Below are 22,186 nucleotides of genomic sequence, written 5' to 3'. Positions count from 1 at the left end.
AAATACACACATGACATTTACATCTCCACTTGAAAATCTACATTTATTTCATAGTAAGGTGGTAAGAATGACAACGGCATAAACAACATAACCTTGAATCATTTCAATCATGTCATTCACTGATGAAATTTTAAAAATCCCCCAAAGCCAGTACAGATAATTACCAATGTTCCTCTTTGCTTTTACTATCAGACTGTAGTAAATAGTTGATTAGGGTAGGCTGATGCAAAATGTTTAGGGAAAAAAAAAGAAAATTCCTTTTCAAGCTTACCATAGCTCAGTTGCATAGTTTCCTGAGAACAAGAGCTTTTCATACTTGTTTCAAAAACAGTACATTCAGGTCTCAGCCTATCTTTTTTACAGCTGTCACATATATTATTTTGTAACAAATAAACCTGACAGCTGTATTGAACTGTTTATTACTTTGACAACTTTATTTTGACTTTTCCTGCATTATTTGCCAAGATTAGCTTTTATTTACAGGGTTTGATGTTCTAAGATGAGGTGAAAGTAAGAACAGCAAATACATCTTTTTCCCTGACATCTCCAATAATTTTACCTGGTCAAATGTTTGGACACACAGAAAAATGCAGTAAAAATGCATGATTAGTACACTCCCCTGTGGATTATGAACAGAAAGCATGTGTTGGGCTTACACGCAGATGGTGATTTACTCACAGTCACATATGAAGGTATTTGCTCTGTCTCTCCAGTGTCTTTAGTGCTCTTTTCTCATTAAAGAAGACAGATACCAACAGACAATGAAATGGGTCTGTTTTGTAAAATACAGATCTGGCTTTTGAAACAAGCATACTGACTGAAGCAGTAGAAGACAATTTTCAAAGGTGATCTTGCAAGAGCAAAATATGTTGTTAATTTGTGACCCTTGTTATACAAAATGTCACAGTGATGGATTTTCTAGTATCAGATAAAAGTACTAACTGAAATAATTCTGCAATCTATTTTCAGATAGTGGGTTTGGGGTTCCCTGCTTGCCACTAAATGATATTAGCTATAGAACTATCAATATGAAGCAGATTCTAACAAAAGATTAATAGAAACTTCAGATTCCACAAAAATACACAGAGTGAATTCGGGGTTAAAACCAAAATGGCTACAAGATAACTATTCAATTCATCCCATCCTACAAGAGTGTAAATAGCAGATTTCCATGATGAATTTTGTTATTTTAAAACATATGCACCAAAATGATCTTTTGTATCGGATCCTTGTTCATTATAAAGCTGCTCTCTCTCACTTAGTACACACCAAATGGAGTAACATAGTAATTTAAACAAATGCAGCTCTTCTTGAAATGCTCCTTTTAATGAGTTTCATCAAATTCATGGATTTACTTTGGTCTTACAAGCTTCCCAGCTTGGCATATGGCTGAGAGGTTTCTGTGAAAAGCCTGTGGGAAGCAGGAGGGGATGTGAGTGCCTCAGTAGATGGCACCCTTCTCTCTGCCTCAGAGAAAAAGGAACCCATGCTCAGCCCTGTTGCTGTTGCTTATCAGCTCCAGCTGTGGAAAAATAGCCAGCACACCACATAAGCAAGGCTATTGTGAGTTTTCAGCAAAGGGGTTGCTGCTGTGGCTGGTACTGAAGGCATGTCGCACGAGTGATGTTCAAGCACTGTGAGAAATCTCAAGGTCCATGAAGAGTTCATGGGGATCAGCATGACTGCTCACAGTGCAGGAAGTTAATCACAAGGATCAGCCCTTGCTAGAGGCCCTTTTGGGGAAGAAAATGGTCTAATTATGGCTATAAAGTATGCAGCACGTAGCTTATACTGCAATCAAGATTTAGTCCTTATTCAGATATACTGCTCTACTCTTCGAAGACCACTCAGTACTGCACATTGCAGATTGTAACTCATTTGCTAAATCTCACTGAATCATTAAGATAGTTAGGGTTTACTAATGTTCAAAGGAAGTCTTCTCACTGGAATCACTGGATTACTGAAGATTTGAAATTAGAATCTCTTTAAGCAAAGGCATATTTAGAAGTAAAATAGATATACAATTTGTTATCATTTGATTCTGCTGGTTTTATTGCACTCTACATGTACCAGTCATGGTTTTTTTATCTGAGATACTACATAGCTAAAGCCTTCCTGACAGAGATATATAAAATAACCAATGGTTTGTGATCATCTGATTTTAGTAATAAGTGCCACAGCAGGTTATATGTAAGGTAAACATATTTTCAAAATAAAAAGGAGCACTTTTGTGGCAGTATTTTCTACAGTCATGAAATGTCTTAAGTGCTCTATATTGTGGCTCCTTTCTTTGATCTGACTGCCTGGGTCAGAAAAGCTTCACCTGGAGCAGATCAAAGAAAGCCTCGGCAAGGCCTCTTCCTCCTGAACCTCTTCCTCCTTCACTTCCCTCTGTTCTCTGGTACTGGAAATCACAAAAAAACCAAACCAAACCAAACCAAACCAAAGCAAACCAAACCAAACCAAAAAAAAAAAAACCAACAAAGAAAGGGAAATATAAGGTATCCCTCTCCTGCAGGCCACATCTCCTCCAATCTCAAGTGTGGAATTTTATCTCTTCAACAGGGGGAACCATCAAACCACTAGACTCACTCATGTTACAGGGCTGTCACTCAACAGATTATGATGTACTTTGGACAGTGAGTGCCAAGGAACATGTGCACTCCTGGCACTCACTATTCTACATCATTAGCAAGGCAAAGCAATTGAATTAGGCGGGATCACTCACATGCATAAAATTACCCACATGAAACTACACAAATATAGCAAATGCATAATGTCTGTTGGGATGGGGTTGGGGAGTGTGCCATCATTAAAAAACAACCCTTAAACATAAATAAATTATACAAATGAAAATTGGAAAAGAGAAGCAAGTGGAAGAGCTCAAATAGCATAACAACTTAAAAATACAGCACTGTATCTATGAAATAGACTACGATAGATGTATATTTTAGGAAAAAGGGAAAAACATATTTTGAATTTTTCCAATAATATAAACATCCTATCAGAAACCAAGTATATTTTGGAAAGGAAAGAGGAATACAAACATCTTCAGGCAAAAGAAACTGTATTTTAATGATTATTACAACTAACATGGCTAGAAGACAATATATGTGCTAAAAATACCCCTCTAGGAAATATTTTAAATAAAATGTTAAATATAACAAGAACAGCCATGCTGACATAGTTTTTTGCCTGCTATTTTAACTGCAAAATAAAATAGAAGTCTATTTAAATGGGAAAAAACAAACAAACTAACTAACTAACAAACAAAACACCAAAAAAATCCCCCAAACCAATACTGTCAGGCTGCTTCAGATCTGTGAAAACTATAGAAAATTTTGCAATTTAAATTTAAAATGGCTTTGCTCCAGTCAGTTGTCTGATAGTTTACTGCTGGTGATAGATGCCAGGATCTTGACTGCTGGTGATAGGCTCCCAGCTTCAAGGGAGCATCGATGTGATATGGTAAGACAGGGCAAATGTGACTGCTGGGACAGCAATGAAGCAGTTAACCATGAGAGAGAGCAATTGCCTGCAGGAACAGGACCTGTTAAAAGGTTTGCCACAACTTTAGAGAGAAGAATGCAAAGAAATGGACATTGCTTTAGCTCAGCGAAGACAGGCTTTCTTTACATTGGCAATTAATTTCATTCCCGTGCCTCATTCATAAAGCATTCTTCAACAGTAATGTGAAGAGAATTTGTAAGCAATGTTTCATATGTATAAATTGTGTAAAACACTGATTTAAAGTTACTTTTGTCTTTCTTTAACATTAAATTTCAAACTTCAGTATACGTATACATTTTAGGAGTCCTCCCATTGTTATATCTGTGTGAAATCACTGGACCAAACTTTTTTCCTGTTTGTAATAGTGGGAAGATATATTGTAGTCAAACCCACAATTTGATATCTTCCACCTCAGGAGCCATTTGCTCTAAACTGATATTGTGAAATTAACCCTCATTAAGCCTGTAGCCTTGTAAGAACTGTCAGGAAGACACAAATTGGCAAGTATAGGAATGAAATTGCACACTCTGTGGTGATATAAAAGCCATTTGCAGATGTTTCTTTTTTAAAAATTAAGTGGATATCTCTGGCCTGGGAGGCTTAGATTTATTTGGAAGTCAGCAGACCAGTACTTGGGCTGCTTCTGCTAACTTTTTTTTAAGCTGACAGTTCAGCCTCCCCTTTTCCTGAACAGCTTTATTCTGGTTCTAGCTTGCCTTTGTCTGCAAGGGATGGAGGAGGTTAAGTGTTCCCACACCTCATATGAAATATATTGAAAAGAAAACTCTCTATTGAAGTCTACCTAAAAGATAGGTGAAATACTTGAAAATACTGAGAACGATATCTACATAAGGGAACTCAGGCTCACTTCTACTTCACAAATCCCTGAGACTCGCGCATTTACAGTAACTTCTTTCTCTAAGTCAAGAGTTGCTCCTTTTGTCTAGGAGTTATCTCAATTAACATAAGCTGTGGTGTTTCTTAGAATAAATGTAATATACAGTATTTTGTCATCTGTGAAAAATGTACTGCTGACATAAAATTTTATTTCCTTGTAAGAAATAGTATTTAAACCAAGGTATGATTGGATTCTTTTGACTCTGAGTAAAAACTTAGTAAGACAGAGAATAAAAGCATGTTCTATAATCAACATGCAAAAATATTTCCACTGCAATAATTTTTTTACAAATCTCTCTTTCACTTATTTCTGATCCTGAAAAGTAAGTTTACTGCTCGACTTGATTTCCTCTGTTTTAATACCATTAAAACACCTCAAGAAGATTTTTCTTACTATGAGTATTAGTGTCCTTTACTTAAGCATGATAGAGAGAAAGCAGATGTCTGAACATTCTTATATTGTATATGTAAAAATAATAGTAGGGAATATTCTTTACATGCATTTATTTAATTCAAATTTATGTACACACAATTGAAAATTGTGAGATAACTCATGATTTTGTTGTTACCTCAGGTCTTTGAAATTCCAAATTTCTGTAACAGAAACACTGTTATTATTGCACCAAACAAACAGAATATAAAATACTTGAGCAGTACAGAGAATAGGGATGTGATCCAGCACACCTCCCTGCCAGGGAAGACTGTCTCATCCTGCTCCATACCTGGGCTCCTTCTCACTCTGTTTAATTTCATCAGTTCTGTAATTCTAGGTCTCTGGTGGCCAAAGCTCACCTGGAAATTAACAGAAAAATGAGGTGGGGACTTGAATCTTCTCCAGCTTGGGATGAATGGCAATCCAGTTCTGCCTCTCAGAAAGTACTTCAACCACTCAGGTGAAGCTAAAAAAGGGGTTTGGGTACTTTCTTTTTGCTTAGAGTAGTTCTCTTTTTACAATCTTAAATGATTGACAAGACATAGACTTTCCAGAAGCTGAATTGCAAGACAGTTCTTGGGCATTTCCCATTGCCTGACTCCAGCACTGGCTTAGCTGCACACTTTGAGCCATTTTGACTATAAAGAGATCCTTTCATGAATTTGGAATAAGAAACCTGCTTCACACACCTTTTGAACAGCTCAAGTTTTATATACAGCATGGTGACACTGCTCCCTCAGAAGTGTAATCATGAGCTCTTTTCCTGATATATACCAACTAAGGTTCCAGGGGACATCTGTGTCACTTTAAGGAATGAGTCCTTAGATGAGAGGACCTGAGAATGCACTCATGAAATCTGCATTTGTTTTCTGAGAAGAAAATCTCAAAAATTATTTTTGCAGTTTCTCTGGACTGGTGTTCCACCAGGCAATTAAAGTATTTTATTTTCACATGTTAAAGTAATTGGTATAGTTCAATAGTACCGCAACAACTCAAACACTTGGATCCCAGTATGCAGAGTCTCAAAAGGCTTAGCTTGGACTGTTTCGCTTTGGACTTCATGTTTTGTCTGCTGACTGACAGAAAGAGGCAAGCAGGAGTTTGCATCATTTCCAGCCTTAACTACTCATGAATGCAGAGACTATCTTTGCTTCCCTGCATGGGTCTACTGCTGCCATTGTGTATTATACAATAAACAGTTTACATAGCAGCCTTTTGTTACAGGTTTTAAATCTTCTTAGGCTGCCAGTGTGAGGCAGAGGCTTCCAGCTGGCAGACATAGAGGTGCTTGTACTCCAACTGTTGGACATAATTAACAGCCCAAAATGTCAGAAGGTGACAGCCGGCAGAAAGTTCCTGCCCTGGGGTCACAGCTGTATTCTGGCAACTTGCTTCTTAGTTTACCAGTAAAACCAATAACTTAAATAATATTGGTATTAAATTATCAAACAAGGGGAATTGAGCCCAAGTTATATTTTCTGCCCCCAAATTAACTCTCAGAGAGAATTAGCATGAATACCTTGAAGCAACTAAGTAAATGAACGACTTTGAGGGGAAAAATCCCCCAAAACTAGTCCACTAAAATTTGATGGACATAAATATTGGGATGGCTGTAGACCATATTACTGTTGGGTTCCACTTTCCTGATATTGTAGAAAATGAAACTGATATTTAGTATCAATAACCTGAGCAATGATTATCAGCGACAAATAATAAATGCATTCTTTATGATATGCTACAGCTATTTTCATCTACTGTAAGGTGGTGTAACTTGGCTTGTGGGAATCTATAATGACTGATATTTGCTGAACATTTGGCTAAGATGTTAATTTGTAAAGAACTGTCAGTCAAAGAAATAAGAATTCTTCAGCTATATATTGGCTCTTATAGTGGTTTATTTTGTGGTCCCAGGAAACTTTGAGATATTTTCTTGTATCCTTGCATGATAACCAGCAAGGCAACACATTTTCCTACAGTCCCTTCACACACACATTTGACATATAAGTTCTAGTTGTGCTGTCACTTTTTACCCAAACTTTGACATGTGAATAATGATGAATTAGGCTCTTACTGTTTATGAATTGCTTTGTTATGCAAGAGAAATAAGTAGTATTGGTAAAGTTTCCAAAATCATAAGTATTATAACAGTAAACTAGAAACAACTGGAAACTTCAGAAGCATCCAGAGATTGTAGCAGCTAGTGCACATCAGAATAGACAAAAAGAGAACCTAAAGCACTGCTTTAGTTTGCTGTTAGAGGTTTATGTCTAAACTGTGAGTCTCTTCGGAGCCTTGTGTCCGTCACTGTAGAGGTTGGAAGGCAAAATAGTTCTTTCTTTGCTGGTGTGGACTTCCTCATGCACACTCAGATCGTGCTCCAGTCCAAGGTCAGGCCATTGCCAGTGCTCACATTTCAGCCCAGGAACAGAGATGGGCATCCAGATTTCAGCATTCAAGGTATCTATAGAAAGCTCATGAACATGTGCTGCAGTCTACCTGAGACATCTGCTCCATGAGCAGGTATCCATCCTGAGAGCACAAGTTTTCTGAGAAACACTCTACGCTTCTCTTAATTTTCAGGAGGATGGGAAATGGGGAGAGATTTTGCAACATTTCAGTGCACTGAGCTTTTGCAGAAAATCAGAAGAGCTCATATGGATCAGCTTTGAATTCTTAGGGCCATTGAAAGATCACTCTTGAAAGTTCTTCTAACATTTATGACTATGTCATGTTTCAGTATAATTTTTTAAAGACCTGGTTCCACAACCTTTTAACTTAATGGGAGATTTCCCATTGATAGCAATGGGCAGAAGACCAAACCCTCAGTGAATGCTAACTAGCCAATCCCATATTCCATTCATCCATAGAATCCCCTCAGTTAAGTTCAAACTTTATTTTCTTACTTGTCTGAACCCAATATTTTTTTTTCAAAGTATTCTGCGTAACATATTCTTTAGTGGAAACATTCTTCCTTTCCTATTCCCTGAAAATAATATTAGCAATTCATATTGCTGACAGTTTTCACATTTATGTTCTTCCCCTTCATCATTCCTTTTCCCTCCATTCTGGTGCAAGAGCAATGTCACACAACTCTAGAGGTCACAGACGTCACATGATATTAATTAAGCCTGTAGACTCTTATTCCTTGATATTACCTAAATTTGCTGCTGTTTTATGCTGCAGTCATGACTGCTTTCCATCACTGCCCTGGGGCTCACACAGTTGACTTCAGAACGGGCCCCCTCCCAAAAAAAAAAAAAAAGAAAAAGAAAAAACAGGAAAATAACTTTCTTCCTTACATCACTGTAACACAGGTGAAAAAGAGACTGTAAAACAGTATGTTGAAAGGCTGTATCAACTACGATTCTACTGAAATCTGTCTGGAGTCTGGTACTGTGCAATCAATTCATTAATGCTCTGAGTAGTACAACAGGCAATAAGTTTATTAAATTCATATATGATAGCAAGCTAGGAGGAGTGCAAGCATTTTGGAGGACAAGGTTAGAATTCAAAATAAGCAAGACAAATGGGAGAAAGAAGCTATAATAAATAGAAACGAATTGAATCAAGACAAATAAAATATTTAAGTAGAAACAATCAACTTCACAAGTACTCCATTAGAAATGTCTTGCCTAGATAGCAATCCCACAGAAAAAAATCTGGATGCTATAGTGTATCAAACAAGTCATCAATGTGTTAACATTTCAATAAAGCAAATACCACAATGGGAAGTATAATCACAATACTTGTATGTACAGCACCCAGTTTTGCAATTGCTCTGTCAAGATTGGACAAGGCCCAGGAAAAAAAAATCAGACATTAAGTAAATGTGAATTTCAAGGAACAACAGCAACAAAAGGATTATTTTAGTGAGGAAAAAAAAAAGACTAAGAAGAAATGAGACATAGCTATGTAAAAGATTACTACAAAGAACAAATTAGTCCCCATGTCTACTATAGAAAGGAAAATAAGCAATTGGATTAATTTACAGCAAAAGTATTTAGGTTGGAACTTTCCCTTTATTATCTCTCTGTAAGGTTACTGGAGAGACAGGGGAAATGATGACACAAGCAGGTTATGGGATCTCCATTTCTGTAGTTTTTAGAAGGTAGACCAAAACAGCTTCTGTCAGGAAATTTTTAGTTCTAGCTTACAGACTAGATGACCTCTGAGCATATCTCCTAGCCTCACTTCTTATAAAAGCATGTCTGTTACCTGAAGACTTCAATACCTACAGTAAATATAGTAAATATGTGAGATGCAAAATTTGTTATGCTGATTTCAAATCAAAACAAGTGGTCATATGAATTCCTACTGGAATTGCAAGAACTGTGTGAGAGTAAACAGTGCTGGATTACTAAACGAATTGCTCATCCAAAGACCTTGAATTTTGTACCATATCAAAAAGGCAGCCAGAACAAATTTGTAGGGCCAAGTCATAATCCCACCACAGCAATAAAGCTCTCATTTCTTCTGGATGGATCAAGACTTTGAGACTGTTTTTTTAAGGTCTGGTGTTACAAAATGGAAAATATGCCACATGTCCATTGTTATTAAACTGATAAATGGCAATGTAAATATTTCACATTGATATCTTGTTGTCAAATTGTCACTTGGTGGAATTCAGTGTGGTCAGATAAAAAACGCTACTAGTCTATCTGCAAAAAATATTTATGAAGAAGCCTGAAATCTGAATTCCCTATTGCCTTATTTCTTTACAAAGATGTATAAATGAGGAAACAGCACTGAAAACCTATTAGTAATACTTATTTCCTAATTGCAGTGGGAAGCATCCTGCATGTTTAAATAAATATTGTTAACTCTGACCTCTTGGTTTGCCAGAACTGATAAGACAATTGTTTGACCTATATGAAGCACATACAGTAAGCATGGACTGAAAGCAACAGGACAACAGGAAACAATAAATCAGAAATTAGAGCACTGATTGTTGCAGCTAATTACATCAGACTTCTGCTTAATTTCTCACTCTGTCATTGTAACCTGATTTTCTTGCCAACAGACTTTGCAAATTGCTGGTGTCACGTACATACAGCATATAATAATCTTTAGTTACTGTGATTGACAAATGAATGTGAAGGAGAACATAGTTTATTATGGAAGAATGAACTGTGACACACACCAGATACCTGGTCAGATGCTTTTTTAATTCACTTACCTAGATATGCTGCATGATACATTTTGCCAGGACCACAGGTTTGGCATCACAACATTGTAATTGAATTTGTGTCATGGTTTGATAACACTGGGAAAAGAAGAAAAAATAAGGCTACAAAGGGAGAAACATGGCATAGGTTGATTTCCACAGCAATAGAGATAAAGGGGTAACAAAAAAATTTAAATCAATTCTGAAACTAACATGATTACAATTAGGCGTATTATCAGCATTTTGTTTATTCTTGATGTTATTTTCCTCATACTGCACATCAGATAGCTTGATGTCCTTATTACTGTCTCTTTTTATGTTACTCCACTCTCAAATCATAATATTTTTGTCCTGTTTCATCACTACCATCAGTTTCTTCAGTTGACATAAATTAGGACAGACATTTCACTATGGCTAGAAATATTTGGTAGAAGATAAACAATTAATTTGCAGGTGCCTAAATTACAATTTTGCCCTTCTGATGAAGTAAAAGTCTTTAGCACTCTTTTTAATACCCTTGTCTTTCTGTGTGTATGCTTTTCTTTAGACCAGTGGTTGCTGACGTTGTTTTGAAGGGCCAGGCCACACTATGTCACAGGTAATCATTTACAGAGAGACATGCAGTTTTCACTTTTCTCAATATCTGTTAGACTCTGTCAGCATGAACTCAAGGCTAGAAGAGACAAACAGACACACTGCAGAAGTACCAGAAGGATAAATAGTATATCATCATTGCCTTTAACAGTCTGCACATTGTGTATTATGTATTCTGTAACTGCCCATATGATTTAACAAAGCAACATCTGGGAAGAAAAACCAAAGAACTGCAGGCCAATGTAATGTTTTAGTAATGTGGTATACCCATATATCATATTCCTTAATGTTATTTTGAGTATTGCAAATTATTTTCTCCCCTACTGTTGTCATGTCTGCTTCATCCTGTTCCTTTGGGATTTTTATTTGTAACTTTGCAAGGGTCAAGACCTAGAAATCAACGAAAAAAGCAACATACTGATGTTTTTAGTTGTGTATTTACAGAGCTTTCATTCTCTTCCCAGAGGGCCATTGCATCGCCTCAACTGACTGCCATGGTGCAAGTAGTTAATGTTGATCTGTAGTGGTTGTCTGGTCATAGGACTTTCTAAGTCTTTTCTTCCCTGCCTGGGAATCATAAAATCACCATTCCTCAAAAATTTCCTATATTACAGCAATGGTATCAGGGTTCTTTAGTGCTCCTTTTAAGAGTCAGTTTCCAGACAACTATACATTCATTAATCATTGTGTACATTACATCTTTCTATATGCAATATAGATTTAAATATTCAAGTTGAGGTTTGAGTTTTGCTAAACTGTAGTATTTTACAATCCTCAAATCTTTATTCTTCCAATACGTAACACATCTGTTTCTCCATTTCTAACTCTCCCCCAACTTAAGAGTCGAGATTACTCTTTTTTAAGAACTGCTCAGTACCTTTGCCTCAGTTCTACTTTTTGTATTGATAGGTTGGTAATCTTATTTAAAACTGGAAACAAAAGGCAAATCTTATGTCCAAATTGCTGACAGAGAAACATGTATGCAAATGTCAGTGTAAGTATAATATTTAATAAGCATTAAAACTTAATGGAAGGACTTTTTCTTACCCACAATGATAAGGCACCAGGCTTCCTACAGCAAGACTCTTGCTTTATTACTATAGGTAAAGTAATAACACTACATCACAACACAGATTGCTCTTAGCTGTGATGGGTCACATTAAACCATTTGATTTTGTTCAGGGAGCCAACTGAGAACATTGGGGTACCTACTGGCCTTTCAACAATGTAAGCTTACAGCAATGTAAGCAATGTAAGCTTAGAGTAATGTAAGCAATGTAAGCACCAAGGAGCTCTTCTACCTAACAGTACAATAATCTTTAGAGATACGCACAGTGTATAAGTCCTGTAAAAATTCCAGTTACTGTCTGATTTCCCTCATGTTATCTGGTTGAATTCCTGTCTTTGTTTAGGAGACAACCAATTCATCCATCTCCATATAGAAGACAAGCACAATCTTGTTTGTAGCATTGTTATCAAAGACTAGTGCATGGATAAAGCAAACAAACAAACCCTAATCCAAAGCTATTTTAACTACAGCATTAGAGCTAGGAAACTTGCTGATTAACTCTCGTCATGCATGACAGCTAATGGGACTAATGATATATTTGAAGCATAGTCTTCAAACTACATGGTTCAGCCAAATTTGTTTTTTTTTCTTGTTTTTAATTTTCTGTAAATGGATGGGTCCATATCCCCTCTCCATTTGTTCTGGTCTGTCCTAGTTGAAGAACCTTTAACTACAGCAAAATCATGCTCCATATTTTGAGACAGAGTGGTCAAAATTGGAGAAAATAGAGAAATGTCTTATAATGAAGTGCCTGCCTAAGAGATCAACAGGGGAAAAGCCTTTAAACTGATTACACAGAAGTGCAAACATCACATTTATATCATCATCTTTCTCTAGAACAAAATTATCCTGCAAAATACAGCAGGAATCCGGTTTACTATTTTTCCTCATAGTCAGGAAGTATAATTTTCTCTTGAAACTTGATTTAGTAACATCTCAGTTGCTTTGCAAAACAAAAAGTTAATGAACACTGAGGAATTCATATCTTTGCGGTATTTTTCTGTTTGCTGTGTGTTGACTCCCACCTGTTTGCCTCTTACTACAGATTTTGACCTTTAACACACAAAGTCTGCAGTCTGCCCCTCTGCATCAGACTCTGTACAGAAGTCCTATAACAAGACCACCCCTACACAGGTAAGGAAAGCCATTAAACCCTGTGAATTTTCTCAGTGGATAAGCCTAGATTAATTTGACCCAGGTGTTTGTCTATTACTGTGCATGGGAACACTTGTAGTGTCCCCTAGTTGTTTCTCCTGTGGTGGTCCAGCCTTAGTACTTTCTGGACTCTAATCTAAACCATGTAAGAGTACCAGCTGGTGTAGGACTTTGTAGACAGATTCATGTTATGCTGTTTGTGTCACTTTGATGTATTCTCTTGCTTTACATATAAATACTTGTAGAAGTAGGAGGAAAACATGAACAGCCATGTGCTGGAATTAAGTTACAAATGTCAATCTCTTATTCAATTTGACAAAAACAAGTCCTTGATTTTATGCTACACAAGCAAAAGGAAGTGTCATTATGAGCAGTGCAAAAATTTAGAGGGAAATCTGCCCTCATTTGCACCTATGTAACACTTGATGAAGTGAGCTTGTTTGAGCAGAAGTAAGAGAAGTCTGAATCTGCCCAGTTAGTCTTCATTTGCATATAACACAATTATGTTATTTTATATTTTATTTTAAAACCAAACAATTGAATTACCATTAATGGCTAAGTGATTGAATGTTAAGTCAGCATCTGTATGGATGTGAGAAACTTTGGTTATTGTATCAAAAGCTGCCCATAATACAAGCTGAAATATTTTATAAAACCCCTCCATTATTTCAGCACAATTTACTAGACTGAAATAGTGAGAAGAGTAACTTTGGCAGTTAATTAATGGGTAAAAATGTGAGTCTCCCCACATTCCCCAAACTTGTGAAACTGAAAAACATTTCTAAACTTAATCGTGGCTAAAATATAGTACATGACTAAAAGGTGCTCTAACATGCCTAGTCCACTGGAAACAGAATAATATATTGGCAAGATCGAGAGATGTAACAATGAGGGTAGCAAAATTTTTCAAAAGGGCAAGATGAATCTACAAAGTCTCACGATCCTCTCACAGCACTACAGATTGGCAGTTAATAGAATTAAGCTGGTTTTAAACATGTATAACTGAATTGAACCCTGGATAATCAGAAAGTTGGCATATCACAGACCAGTTTTGTCTGTCATGAATAACCCTGTAAAAATCCAGGAGTACATCTGGAAACTCATGTTGTAAGTGAGATGACAATCAGGCCATGCCTGAAAATTGTAATTAGACATAAACAGAAAGAAAAAAACAATATTTTGAACCATCAAAAGCTGTCTTGCTACATCTGTCAGATGCATAGCAAAAAGACTGCTTGTATCAATTGGCAAAGTAATATATAATTCTGCAGTTGTACTTATCTTAGGACTGTTTGTGAAGATGTAATCCATACCATCAAGACTCACATTTTGAGCTAAGTTTGATACCATACTAACATGAATATAAACGGTACTGATCAGAATTACTCAAAACCACAAACAGAACTCTCTCAGTTCACACAAACTCAAGCTGAGACTGTCAGAACAGCAAAATTTAACCACTAATTTTAAACACAAAGCTAGTAATCAAGCAGTGAATAACATTTCTGTTAGACCAACTAATGATGAAACCTGCAGTTGCCTCTAGACTGATATATCTTTAGTTATCAAATTCAAATGTATAAAGTTATTTACAAACAATGTTGTTGTTGAATACAAATGGTTTCAGGTACTGCACAGATCAGCCTCTGACATCACAGGTTTGTTTAGTACCATCTTTGAGCACTTCTGGGGAGTCATTTTTTCAGGAAATATTTAAGGGAGTTAATGATTTTTTTATATATATTCTTGATTTTCTTATAATTAAAACTTCTCTACCTCATTTGTAATGCTAGTTCCCAAAGAGATTTGTATTCCAAATTTATATCATCCCTTAAGTGAGATGCCTCATCCTGCCTTGAAGATAAGATTCCTGGCATTGCTCAGATACTTGGACATAATTTATTGTAGCCACACAAAAGTCAGATCTAAATCCTTTTGGACCATGATGCCACAAACCAGCAGTTCAAAGTTCAAAGAGGGAGGCCGACAGAGGCAATTAAGTTATCACTGTTGGGATAACTGTAACCCTTCCTGTGCCTTTAGTGCTTCTGGAATCCTGAAGACTGTGAAGTGTTAAAAAACAACAACAACAACAAACTTTTAAAAAAAAGCATTCTCCTCAACACTACCTATATTTTCATTGCATAAATCACAGAAGTTGGAATAAAATACATCCAGTGAATGATTTCCTGCCATGAAAGAAAAAAAATCCAAAATCTTGTTTCCTGATGACTACAAACTTCTCTTGACAAACCTCCAGTGACAAATGTGGTTTCCATTTACTGTTTTGGGATTTATTTGTCTATGCCAAAGTTCAGGTGTGCCAGCTCTTTGTAATAAGCCATTTGGATGAAAGGTTGGCTAGCTCAAAGGATTCTGATGTATTTTATTGCTGCCTTTTAAGATTATTGTTCAGAAATACCAACTCTAATTTTGAAATCAATTAGCCATGCAGTCTGATGAGGTGTTGGCCCAGCTCAGGTTCACACCCGCTGTCCGCAGATTATTGTTAAGTTGAGTCAGGTCCTTAGTGCTGCTCTGCATTGCAGGCATCTGGTGTACACATGTTTGATGCCCTCACAAAATGATGCTGATGGCTTAAATGGCAAGGCTCTAATGAAGAAAGCCTAGCAAGTTTGCTGCTGTTTGCCAGCAAAACATGACTTTTACAGAGCAGTGTAAAAGTCTTTTTTCCCCTTGTTTAACTCTTCAATGTCAAAAGAGTATTAATCTTCCTTGGAGAGTAGAGATTCAGCAAAGGTGACAACAATGGGTGCTAAGGGTCCACTACAGGCATGCAGAAGGAAAATCCCCCTGCAGTTCTGCACCTTCTTGGCACCTGCATGGCCTTTTAGCCATGCGTACAAAAGTGCTACCTTCAGAGGTAAGGGCATCTGCCTGCACTGGCCATTGAGCTGCCCAGAGGATAACAATTTGGCAGACCCAAAAAGAGAGACACCCAAGCTTCTCCAAGGGAGAGGGAAGTGAATCACAGAATCTTAGAACAGCTTTGGTTGGAAGGGGCCTCAAAGATCATCTAGGTCATGCCACAAGCAAGGATGGCTTCTACTAATCCAGGTGGCTGAAATCATCCAAAATGTTTTACACTGTTTTTGCCTTGCCATTACAAAATGTCTCATGGTAACCCAGACAAAGAATGAAGTTTTTGTGTATTTCCTTCAGTTTTGTGCCAGCGGTCTAAGAATACAACCTTAGAGGCATCATCATCATCATGGCTAGGCTTTGTGAACGAAGATTTGGGAAGGGCGCTACCCACGCTTGCTGCAAGTGTGCTGGTGGCTAAGAAAAGGCATAAATACAAACAACACCCAACAGTAAAAGAAACATCATAGTGTGTTCTTTGACATGTATAAGGGAATTAAGTACTTATTCCCTGAGACTAAGGGGAGAGCAATAGCAGGGATGTGTAATGAGATACCTCTAATCATTGTCATGCTAGTCTATCTTAAATGATAGATGCTAAACTACCAGTCTAATCATCTCGAAAGAATTTAGAAATATTGCAATGTGGCTTCAGTGTTGGAAGAATTTATCAAAATCAGGCTTCTGTTAAACCTACCTTTAACATTTTGGATAATGATAAATACATGCAGCCTGAATTTAATCTAACTTTCTCTGTTTTTCAAAACCAAAAACATTTTAGTTGTTGCTTACAATAACTATCATGGTCATGTGGTCGTTTAGAACCACTGTCTTGTATGTTACATCTAACAAAAGAAGTACATACAAACAATCTAGCTCAGAACAATCCGGTATGAAAGTCTAGTTCTTATCTTGATGCCTGGGGACTTTATGTATTTGTACATATATGTATATATTTTTAAATATTTGTAAATTTTTATATAGCTGCACAGTTTCTCATATTTGATGCAGCAACTAGCAGTTTCTACCTTTGTGTCATATTCCTGAATCTCTGTGTTAAGGGTAAGATAGCGACTAGAACACCATGCCTGGGACAAAAGTACCAGGACTAGAGTAGCAGTACTTATTACAGCCAAAATTAGGTACCATTTGAGTCAAAGCTATAGAAGCTATAGAAGCCCCAGAGACCTTGGAAAGCTCCAAAGAAGGAAATGTGAAGTGAAGATGATGATGATGAAGAAGTAAGGGGTTGCAGAGTCTTTCATTCACATTGCTTTTTTGATAGCTCTTGTTAGTTATCTCTACATTTGTGTTCTTAAGAGCTTCATCCTGTTCCAAACAAGGAAGCTCATTAGAGCTCCAGCTTTAAAGCTCTCGGACTCTTTTACTGGCCACCAAGCAGGATGTTGTGAAACAGGAGCCCTCTAGATCCCTGGAGTGTATCTGTGGCTAGATATTGATGAATTTTTCTCCATTAAAAGTTTTGGAGTATTAACTTCTCACCCCAGTTCTCACAACTATTTTTAAGATGCAGAATTTGTTTTTTCAGCAAGCTGTGAACTAGACACCACGCACTAACAGATGTTACTATACATCTCAGTAGACACCCCAAGGGGCAGATCTAGGGGAGGTTATGGGGGAGGATGATTCTTGGGTTGGATGTAACCTTTAGTTATGGTAATTAAATAGTGTTATAAAATTAGTAAGCACGCCTATGCAGCATGTGCATCTATAAATTTTGTGCTATTCTCTAACTCATCCAGATAATATTGCTCGAAGTGTTTTTTTCTAAAATTTTAGGCAACAATCTGATGAAGGAAATGAACACAGCAGCAATATAGTCATGATCAGTCATCATGCCAAAGTCATGCTGAAGGAAAGACTACTGCCTATGGAGTTCAGATGTGGCCATACATCAGATGTGGTTCTTTCCATCTGCAATGTCCTTCCTAAAGGCAGTGTATGTGACAAGAAGGAAATGGGGAAAAAAAAAAGAAGCACAGAAGAGTAAGAAGAAGAGCTGGTCCATAGGGCAGTTTAGAGAGATGGGGTAAAAATCAGTCATAATTGATGAGAATTTTTCCTTTCCTTAAGCCCTTGACAATGGAGCATGTCAAAAGGGTTATGGAAACAAAAGTCTACATAGCTCAGTATCTTGCCCCTAGATGTGGTCATGTAGGGATATAAGAAACAGGTACAAAATAATTTGATACAGTTTCTCAACATTATGCAGTTGCTGAGCAGTTTCCTTCATGTTTGAAATTTGCTGGTGGATCCATCTTTGGCTTAGTACTGTTTGCTTACAAATACTTTTTGTATTTTACCTTCCATAGCACTCTGTGGCTAACAACTCCATACCACAGTACTCTGTGAATACCATTTAGTTATGTAGGGAAAGAAAAAACCTTTATCTTGACTCTCTTTTCATGTGCTGTGTTCTTGTGTGAAGAAAAACTAAATAAACATCTCATATTCATCTCTTCCACATACTCCTTGATTTTGTAATACCTCCTCTATATGGACCATTACTGTTTTGCTATCCATACTTATTCCATACTTCTAATCAGCACTTACCACCCCATATTTTTTATCTGGTTCTGTTTTATGGTTGTGGCAATATGATGAACAGACTCTGTACACCAGATTCCTTTTTAACATGGATTCTCAACATTCTGGAAACCAGAGCCTGCAGATCAAAAGTTTGAAAAATCTTGCCTCCAGACTAGCTAGATCTGGTATCACTCTGTATACTGTAAACAAATAGCTTTCCTTTAGCATCCTGGAAGGGAAATTTAGGGAAGTTCTGTTATCTAAAAATCCCATAAAATTATAGATGACTGAAGGGGAAACTGAAGTTCTGTCAAAATGCCCCTTCTTTTAAATAATTAAAATAACTTTCATTTTAGTTTGGCCCAAAAAGAAAAATGTGTGAATGGAAGCAGTTTGGCTGTTCCTGAGTTAACACTGCAATAGTTTATTTCACTTTCTGTTAGGTCTATCAAACTCTGGCCATTTCAATAAAGTTTATTAAGGTGCTTTAATATTTTATTAGAAATATATCCTATTTGATAGTAAATCCGTTTAGTTTTCTGTTAGCCAGGCATGTAGTTCAGATGTAGGTAACACCAACAAAACTGGCAGACTTATTGATTCCTTGCTATAATATTAATGCCAATAGCACAGGCCAAATTGCTCTGGTAGAAGCTGTTTGACACAACAGATATTATCCAATTATATAAGGTTGTCAGTAAATGTTGATAAAATTAAGGAAACCCATTATGATGTTTCCTTAGAAGTACTTTTATACAGTATGAGATCTGAAACAAACCTTGGTCTCAAACACATACCATGGAGATCACCACCTGATTGCCTCTGTCATGACTTATTGTTTGGCTCATTAATATTTAAAGCTCAGACGTTGTGAACTTTAAAATATATGATGTACTGGACACATACTGGTGTATAACAATTCTGGAGTAGATATTTATGTGTTTTAATACATTTCGGTGGGGGAAAAAGACCCCAAAATTCTTATCAGGAGAATTATTTTTATTAATGAAAACAATTTCTTTATGGCAAATGGCTAAGTACACTGGCTCCACATCACACTACAGCGCTGGTCATGCCATTAGGAAGGACAGATTCTACAAGTCTTGCCTTGTTGTTGATGTTTGAATGGAGATATGGTGGGAAGATGGAAGACAATCTCTCAAATTGTTCATCCCATGATTAGTCCTAAATCAAGTTTCTGGATTGCCTGCAAGGTAAATGTAACAAAGTAAATAAGCAGACTAGAGTTACTCTTTCACCAGACTCCTGTTAATTCTACTAGTCTGTAAAAGAGAGTCTGATATTTGGGGCAGAGTTCAGGGTAAGCCTACTGTTGGCCATATGAATCTTGATATGTTGTTCTTCCCGCCCCACCCCCCCACCCCGAGAATTCTACTTTAGTGGGTTGTTGGGGCCCTTATTTTTACCTTTTTTTTTCTACATTCTTATTCATTCCTTACTTTTATCTGGGATGTCTCAGGCACTATATAGCCAGGTTTGGTTTCTCAGGTTGTTGCTTCCCAATCAATTATGTTTTTCATGAGAAACATGATGTTTTCAATCTGAACATGATTTTATTGATTAGAGTTCCATTTTTGTTTTGCTTTTGGTTTTTTTGAAATACTGGATGAACGGAACTACACAGATACCATCAGTATGCATTATGATGTCTTCCTGAAATACTTTTATTATGCTCTTTTGTAACAGCTATTACCATTGGTGTTAATGTGCTTCTAATGAATAACATAGTAGAGGATAGTAAATGTCTTGATCTACAAACCATTACCTTTCTTGAATTTTAAAACTGCATTGTAAAACTATTTCAGCTTTGGCAAAATTCTATCTGACTTTTGCTGATTTGTGCAGCTCTTTGAGACTTGTGTGTCCCAAGAGTCAAGCTGCTTCTGTCTGAGTAGAATAGATGGATAGATATAGAATAATGCACTAAATACCAGGCAATAAACATTAAAAGCAGAAAGGCATGTGAAAAATTAAAATGAAAATCCTTCAATAATGTCAACCTATACATAGCTGGGCCTCATAAACATAGAAAACCTGAAGATTGTGTGGCAATATACTGACAAGTTATAATACCATTTCTTTCATAGCAAATGGCCAACATAGGTGCAGAACTGCCTGCTAGTGGTGTGTACTTATAGAAATGAGAGAAAGAAAAGGCACAACTCTACAGGTATATAACATAGATCACAACACACATTGAAAAGTCATGACCTTCAATATTAAGGCAACAATTCTGTCCTTAACTCTCTGTATATTATGAACAACAGCAGCTAGAGTAAGGAACACTGTCACCATAAATTGTGATGTCAGATACTGTTGCTTTGCTCAAACCTTAATGTTACTCAAATGCTGTTTTGTTGTGCCTTTAATACAATAAAGGACTAATTACTCAAAAGTCAAGGATATAATTCACATAAATGAAAACTTGTAAATTATGTCAGTAATCCATAACTCATACAACTGATTTGGAAACCAGAGCCTTATGGTTCAGAAAGAAGTAATTGCTTTATTAACTCCCATTTATCAGAATAAAACTGGCTAATTTAACTGACTGACTGATTTATATATTGATACTTTAAATTTAAGTCAACATCCTAATTTAATAAGGAGATCACATATGGATGTTTAAGAATATATTAGTTTCTTGATGGTTGATACTCTAAGCATGCCCTTATTAAGACAGATTATCTCCTTTCCCTTGTTCTTTTAAGAGAAGGACAGAACAAATTAAGTATTTCATTTATTCCTCCTGACAGAAAGGCCATGTTTTCATATAACCTCCTCTCTAGTAATATATTGAATGCATGACTACCCACATCATTCATTCTCTTTTTAACATCCATAATGTCATAATCTTTTGCAACTCTAAGGGTATATTCCTGCCTGCAGACTTTTGGAAATCACCACAGGGAGTCAGACTTCCGAAGCACAGTCAAGCCATAAATCTACCAGGTACATTTGAAACAAAAGTTGAAAAGAAAAGCTAATATGGATTTATACACCTCTGATTTTCCAATAAATGAGGTCTTGTGTACCTTTAGCTGATTCTAAATTATATATTAAGAACTCAAGGGTTCTCAGTAACTACCTTTAAATCATAAAATCAAGGCAGCATTGTGCTGCTTACTTTAGGCAAAATTATTGATATTGCCAGCTATGACAATACGCTTTTCAAGGAGAGACATGGGTTAAGAGCCTAATGAACATAGTTTTTTGGTATTGATCTTAAATATCTTGTAGCTGTAACAATCATGAATTATAATCTATGTAAGTAAGGTTATAGACAGTATGTGATGTACAACCGTGACTCTAATACACAAGCTAAAAGTAAAACTGTGAGCATTGAGCGTACTTTACTTTCAAAAATAGCATACCTTTGAAATGGGGCACTATTAAGATGAGGCTCTGTGTGGATCAAGGTAGTTTGTTCTGAGCCAGTTTACATTCAGATAATAGCTTCAGATTTCACTTGATAACAAATCAGATAATTGCCCAAGCCAAATACAGATTTCACTATGTATACTAAGTCTGAAGTCTTCAATACTGTGTGGGATTTTGATCACAGAATAAGCCAAACTCCAAACAATAGCAAGGTAGGTCTAATATCAGGTAATAATTTGCGCTAAATTATGGCTTGATATGTCCCCTCTATATTTCACACTATCATCCAACAAGCAATTTTTTTCCAGAATGCCTCTTCAAAATTGTGGATCTTGGTTAGGAAATCAAAACATTTTTATTTCAGCCCTTCATTCTAGTGATTTGAGCTTAAGATTCTTACTTACTTCAAACCTGAAGAGGAGGTGATTAGAGCAATGGGAAAATTCACTTTCTGAAGCCCAGCCAAGTTCTAAAAGGAATGTTTAAATAGACTGTGGAGCCTACATTTTTTAGTGTAAGCTGGAGTATG

General features: G+C 36.5%; 1 long non-coding RNA gene across 7 annotated transcripts in view; it reads left to right on the top strand.

Annotated features, from left to right (window-relative positions):
* Nucleotides 1–12,640: 12,640 nt before the first annotated feature.
* Nucleotides 12,641–22,186, top strand: part of LOC139672362 (uncharacterized) — a 51,121-nt gene continuing 41,575 nt past the window's right edge. For 2 of the 7 annotated variants that reach the window (XR_011697913.1, XR_011697918.1), the window contains exon 1: nucleotides 12,644–12,801. This is a non-coding gene — a long non-coding RNA (uncharacterized lncRNA). Of the gene's footprint in view, nucleotides 12,802–22,186 lie in introns of all 7 variants that reach the window. The other 5 variants (XR_011697914.1, XR_011697915.1, XR_011697916.1 and 2 more) reach the window with 4 other exon arrangements.

This window comes from Pithys albifrons, chromosome 5 (genome assembly GCF_047495875.1).
Source record: "Pithys albifrons albifrons isolate INPA30051 chromosome 5, PitAlb_v1, whole genome shotgun sequence".
NCBI classification, from domain to species: Eukaryota; Metazoa; Chordata; class Aves; order Passeriformes; family Thamnophilidae; genus Pithys; species Pithys albifrons.
This window is presented reverse-complemented; position numbering and strand designations above follow the sequence as displayed.